The sequence below is a fragment of the Nerophis lumbriciformis genome, linkage group LG01 (assembly GCF_033978685.3).
Source record: "Nerophis lumbriciformis linkage group LG01, RoL_Nlum_v2.1, whole genome shotgun sequence".
NCBI classification, from domain to species: domain Eukaryota; kingdom Metazoa; phylum Chordata; class Actinopteri; order Syngnathiformes; family Syngnathidae; genus Nerophis; species Nerophis lumbriciformis.
The window spans coordinates 67,916,539-67,928,953 of record NC_084548.2 but is presented as its reverse complement, the minus strand read 5'-3'; positions in this window follow the sequence as shown (position 1 = coordinate 67,928,953).

Genomic DNA, 12,415 nt, shown 5'->3' with positions numbered 1-12,415 from the left:
ATAAGAAAACATGGACTATATTCCAGTTGCAGGAGGTCAAACATAAGAAAACATGGACTATATTCCAGTTACAGGAGGTCAAACATAAGTAAACATGGACTATATTTCAGTTACAGGAGGTCAAACATAATTAAACATGGACTATATTCCAGTTACAGGAGGTCAAACATAAGAAAACATGGACTATATTCCAGTTACAGGAGGTCAAACATAAGTAAACATGGACTATATTTCAGTTACAGGAGGTCAAACATAATTAAACATGGACTATATTCCAGTTACAGGAGGTCAAAGATAAGAAAACATGGACTATATTCCAGTTGCAGGAGGTCAAACATAAGAAAACATGGACTATATTCCAGTTGCAGGAGGTCAAACATAATAAAACATGGACTATATTCCAGTTACAGGAGGTCTAACATAAGAAAACATGGACTATATTCCAGTTACAGGAGGTCAAACATAATAAAATATGGACTATATTCCAGTTACAGGAGGTCAAACATAAGAAAACATGGACTATATTCCAGTTACAGGAGGTCAAACATGGACTACATTCCAGTTACAGGAGGTCAAACATAAGAAAACATGGACTATATTCCAGTTACAGGAGGTCAAACATAATAAAATATGGACTATATTCCAGTTACAGGAGGTCAAACATAATTAAACATGAGCTATATTCCAGTTACAGGAGGTCAAACATAAGAAAACATGGACTATATTCCAGTTACAGGAGGTCAAACATAATAAAATATGGACTATATTCCAGTTACAGGAGGTCAAACGTAAGAAAACATGGACTATATTCCAGTTACAGGAGGTCAAACATGGACTATATTCCAGTTACAGGAGGTCAAACATAAGAAAACATGGACTATATTTCAGTTACAGGAGGTCAAACATAATTAAACATGGACTATATTCCAGTTACAGGAGGTCAAAGATAAGAAAACATGGACTATATTCCAGTTGCAGGAGGTCAAACATAAGAAAACATGGACTATATTCCAGTTGCAGGAGGTCAAACATAATAAAACATGGACTATATTCCAGTTACAGGAGGTCTAACATAAGAAAACATGGACTATATTCCAGTTACAGGAGGTCAAACATAATAAAATATGGACTATATTCCAGTTACAGGAGGTCAAACGTAAGAAAACATGGACTATATTCCAGTTACAGGAGGTCAAACATGGACTATATTCCAGTTACAGGAGGTCAAACATAAGAAAACATGGACTATATTCCAGTTACAGGAGGTCAAACATAATAAAATATGGACTATATTCCAGTTACAGGAGGTCAAACATAATTAAACATGAGCTATATTCCAGTTACAGGAGGTCAAACATAAGAAAACATGGACTATATTCCAGTTGCAGGAGGTCAAACATAATAAAACATGGACTATATTCCAGTTACAGGAGGTCAAACATAAGAAAACATGGACTATATTCCAGTTACAGGAGGTCAAACATAAGAAAACATGGACTATATTCCAGTTACAGGAGGTCAAACATGGACTTATATTCCAGTTACAGGAGGTCAAACATAAGAAAACATGGACTATATTCCAGTTACAGGAGGTCAAACATAATAAAATATGGACTATATTCCAGTTACAGGAGGTCAAACATAATAAAACATGGACTATATTCCAGTTACAGGAGGTCAAACATAAGAAAACATGGACTATATTCCAGTTACAGGAGGTTTATATAAAAGGTTTATACCTTGTATTCTGTTTTTATTTCATCATGCTTGGACAGTTTTAGTTTTCATCAACACATTAACTTCCCAACACACACGCACACAAAATGACCTATTTTGGACTTAATCTGTTGTTCTGGTCTCACCCCCTCTAGCTGTCAAACTGATGAACTTCATGTTACCGACCATTTCCTCCTTTCATTTACCGCCACCCTTTCCCTTTACTACAATCAAGTCTCCACGTCTCATTACATTTTGGAACATCACAGCATCAACACCCTCCGGTCCAGGAGTGACAATATTCCTTCCCTGGACCATCCCTCCACCCCCGATGAACTGGTCACACACTACAATAATGAACTAAGCAGCATACTAAACTACCGTGCATCAGTAAAATCCCGGTCCGTCTTCTTCGCCTCAGCTGCTCCCTGGTACACCCCTGAGATCCGGAAATTAAAAGCTAAGTGTCGCCAGAGTGACTCCATAAAAAGACTGGTCTCGGACTTGTCGGCATAGGTGGATTAATGAACGGGCCTACCGGGCCCAGGCCCAGGGGGCCAGAGGCCCCAAGGGGCCAGGCCAACTTGGCCCCGCGGCCGCGACGCATGCAAAACTACTTTTGCAAAAATAATAATCTTAGGCCCCAAGGGGCCAGGCCAACTTGGCCCCGCGGCCATGATCCATAGAGGGTCAGAGGCCCCAAGGGGCCAGGTCAACTTGGCCCCGCGGCCGCGACCCACAGAGGACCAGAGGCCCCAAGGGGCCAGGCCAACATGGCCCCGCGGCCATGATCCATAGACGGTCAGAGGCCCCAAGGGGCCAGGTCAACTTGGCCCCGCGGCCACGACCCACAGAGGGTCATAGGCCCCAAAGGGCCAGGCCAACTTGGCCCCGCGGCTGCGACCCACAGAAGGCCAGAGGCCCCAAGGGGCCAGGTCAACTTGGCCCCGCGGCCACGATCCATAGAGGGTAAGAGGCCCCAACGGGCCAGGTCAACTTGGCCCCGCGGCCGCGACCCACAGAGGGCCTGAGGCCCCAAGGGGTCAGGCCAACTTGGCCCCGCGGCCACGATCCATAGAGGGCCAGAGGCCCCGAGGGGTCATGCCAACTTGGCCCCGATCCATAGAGGGTCAGAGGCCCCAAGGGGCCAGGCCAACTTGGCCCCGCGGCCACGATCCACAGAGGGCCAGAGGCTCTCAATCATTATTATCAAAGCTAATTCTCAAATTGGATCACACAACCTCACTCACATATTCTTTATCAATTATTAAAGGTTGTTTCTGAATTTTGATCACAGAACTTAATGCAAATATTCTTGATTGATTGGCAAAGCTCATTCTCAAATTTTGATTACACAACCTTACTCTGACAAATTATCATTATCAAAAAGCTCTATCTCGAATTTGGATCACAGAATCTCACTCAAGTATTCTTAGCTGTGCCCCTCCCCCATCGAGTCTTTCATAAACCGGTCTGTTCTTTTAGAATCTCCTCATTTGGTACTTTGAACTCGTGAGTGACTGCTCAAAATTTGGTTTCCTTTCCTTCAGTTCAGACTCAGAGATAATTTGAAATCATTCCACAAGAAGTTTAACGCGCACACACACACACGACACACACACACTTGAGTTGAGCATTACTTGGAAATTCTTATATTTTCCATTTTGCTGTTATTATCAGCATCTTCCCATTTTGTCCTTTTCTTTCAAAAAAGTTTACAGTCTGACATTTGTCACTGCTGTCAGTTAATAACTTTTTGGTCTTTGACCCATTTTGTCATTTTCTCGATTCGATCGTCACTGACCACTCTCTCCTGTCTGGCAGACATCGTTGCTGCCATCATAGCCAGCAAGCTGCCTGCAGATAGCAACATTTTGGTGTCCTTTGTGAAAATATTTAGAAAGTAGACAAAAGTACACAAAGTTGTACAACTATTATCTTTATGATCTTTTTTTTTGTTTGTTTGTTTCTCTGTTACTGTGTGTGGCCAATTAAGCGACTTTTGGCCATACCTGGCTGGTGACATTTAGCGACTTTCTGGTTGTTGTTAAAATTAATAATAGCAACAGTTCTCTTCATCTTAATGCAATTTATTGTGTCTGTCTCTCCACATTTTGCCATTAGGTACTTTGAGCTCTTGTTGGTCAGTCACTCTAAGGTACATTGTTGCTGCCATCATAGCTAGCAAGCTGCCTGCAGATAGCGACATTTTGGTGTCCTTTGAGAAATATTAAGAAAGAAGACAAAAGTACAAGACATTGTACGATTACTATCTTTTTAAAAATTATTTGTTTCACTGTCAGTGTGACTGAGCGACTTTACCGCTAGATTTCGCGTCTTTTGGCCATACCTGGCTAGCGACTGAAAACATCATTTAGCGACTTTTTGGTTGTGAAGATAAGTGGTAAAAGCAGATCTGCCTGTTGGTCTTCCCACATTTTGCCATTTGGTACTTTGCACTCTTGTTGGTCACTCCAAGGCATTTGTCCCTGCCTTCAGCTAGTCACTTGGCTCTTTTGGAATTTATTTCACTGTAATTGGCTCTCTCTTTCTCCTCAGTACAAATCAGTCTGTTCCCTTGCCATTCATCACTGACCACTCCGCTCTCCTGTCTGTCAGACATTGTTGCTGCATGCAGATAGCTTGGGGTCCTTAGTGAAAATATCAGAAGAGAAAAGTACACAATTATCTTAATCATCTTTTTTTATTCACTGTCAGTCCTTCAGTGAGTCCCAGTGTGTTGGCGATTAAGCAACGTTGGCATTCGATTTAGAGACTTTTGGCCATACATGACTGGCGACTCAAAACGTCATCTAGTGACTTTCGCTGTCTGAGTTTAGCATTGATTGGAAATCTGTTATCAGTTCTTATAGAAATCAGCTGATTTCTGCTTTTGACTGTTAATGCTAGATTGCTAGTTTTGAAAATTGCATCACTCACACACACACACACACACACACACACACACACACACACACACACACACACACACACACACACACACACACACACACACACACACACACATAGTTGGTTAAGCTGTTGTGATAGGCAAAGAGCCAATGTGCACAGAAAGAAGGGAAATATGGATCATAAACGTCTAAGTGGAGGAGCTAGAAAAAAAATTCAGCAAGAAAAGAAAAAAAAGGAATCAGTTTTACTTGAGTGTTCTAAATATCTCCAGCTTCTTCAGTACAAAGACATCTGCTGAAAGCAATTCTATAAATGCTACTGCAAATTCAGCTAAGGTTAGCAATGCACCTGAGCTAGCATGTAGCTCCCAAGATCCTGAGACCACTACAAGTGTACGGACTGAACCAAATGCTTCGGATGCTAATGATTCAACCAACTCAGCAGTAGCCAGTTGCTCGGATGAATGTGAGGTCACTGCACCTCTGGACAGCATAGAAAATGAGTTGAATCTTTCTTCAACACCATCTACAGTGACAGCTCTACCTAGTGATCCCGCTAAATGGGCTGATACCCTCACTGAGTCAATGAAGGAAGTTCTTATTCAAAGAGGTGCAAAATCATTTCACAACCATCACAGCCATTATCCAGCTTCTGTGAGGAACAGTGGGCTAGGAGGCAAAACCCGATGCCTAAACAATGAACATTTTACTTCACACCTGCCCAATGGACAACGAGTACAAAGAGAGTGGATGATGTACTCTCCCTCTACTGGTAATGTTTACTGCTTTGCATGCAAACTGTTTTCCCCAAAAACGCATTCTTTTGTGACAGGCTATTGTGATTGGAAACACTCAGAAAGATTTGGTGAACATGAGCGAAGTGCTGAGCACATAACCTGCATGCAAGCAGTCTTGAACCGCGCCACAGGTGCCACAGTTGATGCAGACCTGTTCAAACAGTTTCAGGCAGAGAGCAGCTATTGGAGGCAGGTGTTACAAAGAGTTGTTGCAGTCATTAAATTCCTTGCAGAAAGGGGCCTTGCATTTAGGGGTAAAAATGAATCGTTAGGGTCTCCTCTCAATGGGAACTACCTTGGTATTCTGGAGGTCCTGGCTGAATTTGATCCCTTTCTAAAGGATCACATCAGAAAGTTTGGGCAGATGGGTCGAGGTAATACCTCATATCTGTCCTCCACCATTTGTGAGGAATTCATTGAATTGATGGGTGCAAAAACCAAACAGGCTATAGCAGATGAACTGCAAGCAAGCAAATACTACTCTATCATTGTGGATTCAACCCCAGATTTATCTCATGTGGACCAATTGACATTCATATTCCGTTTTGTTAGCAAAGAGGGCAGTGTTGTTGAACGCTTTGTGGGTTTTGAGCCCATTACTAGCCATACAGGTAAAAGTTTGGCTAACTGTGTCATGTCTGTGTTGGAAAATCTAGGGTAACTTAGAGCTGTCAAATTGCAGGGGGCAGGCTTATGATAATGCTAGCAACATGTCAGGGAGGTATAATGGGTTGCAGGCTCACTTAAAGAAAAGCAACCCATTAATACACTATATTCCATGTGCAGCTCACTCTTTGAATTTGGTGGGAGTCAACAGCATTGACAGATGTGGAAATGAAGTCTCTAAGTATTTTGACTTGATTCAGTCTATTTACAACTTCACAACTGCATCCACACACCGATGGGACAGGGTATTTGGCAATTCCAACATAGATCTCACACTTAAAGCTTTATCCAACACGCGTTGGAGTTGCCGTGCAGAATCTACCAAAGCACTGTGGCAGAACTACAGTAAAATAAGAGCAGCACTACAGGGTATTTCCACTGATGACACAGAGAAACGAGACACACAAACTGAAGCTGACAGTCTAGTGCGGAAGCTGGATTCACTTGAGATAGCCTTCATGGCAGGCTTTTGGGACACTGTTCTGTCCAGATTTCAGGCCACAAGTCTGCAACTTCAAAAAGCAGACATGGACCTTGGTACAGCAGTTAGATTGCTGGAATCTCTGCGCACCTTTGTTCTCTCCCAAAGAGATCTATTTGATCATTTTGAGCAGAAAGCCTTAAACATGTTGGGTGGCACCCCATCTTACAGGGCTGAACGGACGAAGAAACGTAAAAAGTTTGCTGATGAATCAGCATCCCCAGATGTTGTGCTTGAGGGAAGGCAACTGTTTCAAATAGAGACATTTATTGCCTCTATTGATCAACTGAGTTCAAGCCTTAATCACCGTCTGGAGGCCTACAAACATCTGAACAATTTGTTCAGTGTCCTTTTCTCTTTGGATACAGAGTCCAATGCTTCAGTCCTTCACAAGGCCAAGATTCTCACTGAATCATACTCATCTGACCTCAATGAAAGTCTTGGACAGGAGCTTATACAGTTCAAATCTTTTATACAGCTCAACAACACTGATGAGGAGAGGACCCCTTCAGGACTGCTCAAAACAATAATACATTTTGGACTACAGCCTACGTTTCCTAATACATACATTGCGCTACAGATTTTTCTCACTCTACCGGTCAGTAACTGTGAGGGAGAACGCTCATTCTCTCTTTTGTCAAGAGTCAAAAATGAGCTGCGCACAAGAATGACTCAGAAAAGATTAAATGCGTTATCTCTAATGGCAATTGAGAGTGAGCTGACAAGAGAGTTGGACTTCAATGATGTGGTGGATGATTTTGCGAAATTGAAAGCACGAAAGAAACCCCTTGCTTAAAGGTGCACTGTGTAAGATTTTTAGGTTGTTATTTCCAGAATTCACCCATTCACTAATGTTAGGCTACCTGTTTTCGTGAATACTTACCACCACCATAAAATTCTAAGTATCCATTATGACTGGGAGAATTGCACTTTCGCCATTTCTGGGAACTGTCTGTCACCTGGATTCTGAAGATAGGATTGACTTTAGGCAGAAGCTTGGTGCTTTCTCTGGCAAACTGAACCTCAAGCTTCATTCTCTGCAGCTTTGCATTCTTGTTCAGACTTTCATCGACAAGGAACTTTTCAACTTCCCCACTATCGTGAAGGGGCCACCAAAAGATTTCAGTGTGTCCAGCATGTCTAGTCTCTTCTTCTCCTGTCTTTGAGCCATCTCTAGTTTCTCGTCAGCCCAACTCTCGAATTTTGCCTTCATGAGTTTACTCCAGTTGAGTTCAACCTCTCTTTTTGCTTGTGCTGCTGCCTTGAAACCTCTGAAGCTCCTGGCTCTTCTGTAAAATTATTGACCTATTGACTGCGTTCAGTGTGCCCAACTTCTTCAGTCTGTAGTCCACCTTGCCACATTGTCTCTCCATCCCAATGTTGTGCACAGGGGTGCCATCAATGTTACTAGCCTGTTCACTGACAGGGTCCATTGGGAAGGTCTCCTCATCCATCCCATAGTCCATCCTCTGCCTGGCCAGGACAGTCTTCAGATGGGGCAGCATGAGATCTGTCAGCTGCTTCACTTCATCCAAGTATTCGGCAGCCACGTCTGACACTGAGTTCAGGACATGTCCAGTGCCTGTCCAGCCACTATAGCATTCTTGCTGTCTACATCCAGATCCACCATGAAACTCTGTAGCACTTGCTCCATCTTCATATCGGCCTCCGCCAACCGCATCACTTTATTCATGGCACTGCTGAAGCCCAGTGTAGTGTGGGTGCCACAAAAGATCTGCCCTGCTGGTTTTTCCAAGTTGTTCATCTCTGCCAACAGCTTTGAAAAGCCTTTGTTGTGCTCTGTGCTGTCAGTCATATGTGCATCTACAAGTTTATAAACATCCTCCACATTGACTCCTCTGACCGACGCCAGTATTTCGAACCCCATATCCACTTGCATTTCTATGTCCTCAGTGGTCCCTCGGTGAATGGGTAAGACAGGCAGAGGAAATGGGCTATCTTGACCTGCATGCAGCCCTTGTACCATGAACTGGCCTACACCTTTCTTTGTGGTGCTCTCCGATGCATGTGTTATCATTTTACCTTTCTCCTTCTCCTCCTCAAGCTTTCCCACAAAATAGATACAGACTTTGAGCCTCAATTTGCTGCACAGCTGCCGTTATGCCAAAGTGTTTTCCTAAGATATTATTTTATTTTTAATGATAGAAGGGAGGAAAAGGGGGCAAAATTCATGTCCAATTTAGTTTTTTGGGTGGGGTGGGGGGTTTATTTCATGATAGGTACCAACTTCCAATACATAATATCTCTCAAATGACCCAATGCACCATCACTGAAGTGGGCGTAATCATTTTCAAAATTTTTTATTTTTAGGCCATTTATCCCCTCCCCCTACCTGTGTCTGTGTGAAACCTGTGCTTGTCTGTGTGGTATACCTAATAGTGTGTGTGCAGTATGTGCACTCTTCTGTACAGTACAGTGTGCATGTCTGTTCACAGTATACAGTATTTCTTGCATAGTGCGTGCGTGTGTGTGCGCGTGCACGCGCGGGGTTGAGGGGCCAAGACCATGTCAGGCCCAGGGGCCCAAAATTTCTTAATCCGCCCCTGCTTGTCGGAGGCAGATATTTACATATATCCGAATTTAAGTGTTACTTCTTTTTATTTCATTGTCATATTACAAAACAGCTAGTGTTTTTCTTCCAAATGTGGTCTTTTGGTTGTCTGCAAAACTGTGTGCTTAACCTTGAAGTGAGGAATGTTAGAGAGAGCGATAATAAGCATTTGTTTTGGCTAGAGAGACATGACTGCCAGGGGGGGAGGAAGAGAGACTTAAGAGGAGAGGGGATTTGGTCGAGGCGGGACAGACCATCTTGGCGGCGCGATAGAATGTTCTATACTGGACTGGTCTAAATGTATATATATATGCAAAGCTTTGCAAATATATTACAAAATACCTATTCTGTCTCTGGTGGTTTTTCAACTCAGCTTTAAGTGTCGTAAAGAGCTTGGGAGCGACTTGTGACTTGAATTCCTTGGGAGGAACAACTGGTCCAAAACGCAACAGACCGAATTTAAGTGTTACTTCTTTTTATTTCATTGTCATATTACAAAACAGCTAGTGTTTTTCTTCCAAATGTGGTCTTTTGGTTGTCTGCAAAACTGTGTGCTTAACCTTGAAGTGAGGAATGTTAGAGAGAGCGATAATAAGCATTTGTTTTGGCTAGAGAGACATGACTGCCAGGGGGGGAGGAAGAGAGACTTAAGAGGAGAGGGGTTTTGGTCGAGGGGGGACAGACCATCTTGGCGGCGCGATAGAATGTTCTATACTGGACTGGTCTAAATGTATATATATATATATATGCAAAGCTTTGCAAATATATTACAAAATACCTATTCTGTCTCTGGTGGTTTTTCAACTCAGCTTTAAGTGTCGTAAAGAGCTTGGGAGCGACTTGTGACTTGAATTCCTTGGGAGGAACAACTGGTCCAAAACGCAACAGACTCTAGCACCCAAACTAAATTCCATTATTACTCCAGTATAATCACTTCCAACGATGGTCACAGCAAGACGCTCTTTTCATTATTTAACAACATTTTCCCCATCACAATATTCATAGCTGTTTCTCCAATTTCTCCAAATCGGTCGTACGACCTGGGTCTAGAAGAAAAACACTAAGGGTCTTGAGAAGGCCAATATGAGATAACCTAAATAAACCGCCCCGTACAGTTTGGGGTCAGGATAGGCCTGTGAGGAGGCTTGGCCGACGGACCTGCAGCGAGGCAGGGCACGCCTGGGCCGACTCCGAGATGGCGGCGAGGAGGCGTGTCCGGCCGACCTGCAGCGAGGCGGGGCGCGCCGGGACCGGCTCCGAAATGGACATCAGGTGGGTGGATCGCCCAGCTGGGCGCAATTCTGTGATCCCCTGTCACTGTGTAAAAGGGCAGCAGCAGAGGAGGACGGGGGCAGAAGGAGGCGGAGAACCAGCGACTGAGAGCGAGAGGCAGACAACGACGTGGAGCTGAAAAGCCAACGGCAGAGCGAGCAGTTGGAGACGGAGCTGAAAAGCGACCCGGGGAAAGACGAAGCTTTACTGAAATAATAAAACAAAGTCACGAAGCTGCTCGCCGTCATGTCTGTCTTCGGTGGTCAGAGGAACCTGGAGGAAAGAGTCCTGTTACAGGGCCTTTTTTTGGATTGAGGCCCCATTCATTTTGTTGTACCATGTTCTCCTTACCCGCTGTCCGATATGGGCTCGAGATAGCCCAAGTTGGACGGTTAAACAGATGAGTCTACCCCATTCCAGACTTCCAACTTGGGGCACCTTCGTCCAATATCACCTTCCGTCCAGCTTGGGGCACCTGACCCCAAGTTGGATTAGTTATACAAGGCGAGTATACCCGATGTTTGTATACTCTAGCCTTTAAATAGACCCCCCCTTTTAGACCAGTTGATCTGCCATCTCTTTTCTGCTCAGCCAGAGGTTATCAGTTGCCCGCGATGAATCGCTAGCTTTTCAAAGTTGGGACCCGAGGTTGACCACTCCTCTGTGCATCAGTTTGGGACGTCTCTGCGCTGCTGACTTGTCTCCCTTCAATATGATCCCCTGCTGGCCCCACTATGAACTGGACTCTCACACTATTAACTAGATCCACTCAACATCAATTTCACCGGTCGCCCACGGGGGTAGGGGGGGTCCCCACATCTTCGGTCCACTCCGAGGTTTCTCATTGTGCCCATTGGGTTGAGTTTTTTGTTGCCCTGATGTGGGATCTGAGCTAAGGATATCGTTGTGGTTTGCGCAGCCCTTTGAGACACTTGGGATTAAGGGCTAATAAATAAACTTTGATTAATTGATTGATTGATTGATGTTTGCCAACACTAGCTCTTGGGGTATTTCTTATACAGACCAGGTCTTCAAAAATGGCCGGATTCAACTTAGGGCCCATTGCAATTTCTTCTAAGTATTAATGTCCCTAAGGGAAGCCTGCAATCAGACCGTGGTTTTATCTGGTAAAGTGGATGACTAGAAGCCTTGGGCCGAAACACAACGAATCCATGCGCATTTCCTGGTTACAAATATCTCACTTGGCTGCAACTGACCAGCCCACCCTGAAACATTTAACAGATTACCAGGGGAGTCGCCTGGACAGCCTGCTAAAAGGAGACCTGAAAGGAGTCAAAGCGGATCTGAAAAAATATTGCGACGAAGCCTGGAAGGACTATGAAATAATAGTCACTAAAAGAGAGAAAGACAAAAAAGAGCATGTCCAGCTGTCAGATGGACGACCTGCCCTATGAAGGTTCAGATCCCAACAATTACAAAAACCTCCGTCCTATTTCCAATTTACCTTTCATCTCAAAAATTCTTGAAAAAAACTCTCACATCCCAATTGCACCTCCACCAAACATGGGACTCCCTCTATGAACCTTTGGTTGGTTTCTGCCCCGTCACAGTACAGAAACTGCCCCTATGACCTCCTCACTGCAGCAGATTCTGGACTTCTCTCCCTCCTCATCCTCCTGGACCCGAGGGCAGCCTTCGACACCATGTCTGATCCAATCCTCCTCAATAGACTGCCATCCATAGGCATCATCACTCATGTACCTTCTCCCCCTCGGCCATCCATCTATCCATCTTCTTCCGCTTATCCGAGGTCGGGTCGCGGCCTAAGCAGGGAAGCCCAGACTTCCATCTCCCCAGCCACTTCGTCCAGCTCCTCCCGGGGGATCCCGAGGCGTTCCCAGGCCAGCCGGGAGACATAGTCTTCCCAACGTGTCCTGGGTCTTCCCCGTGGCTTCCTAACGGTCGGACGTGCCCGAAACACCTTCCTCGGGAGGCGTTCGGGTGGCATCCTGACCAGATGCCCGAACCACCGCATCTG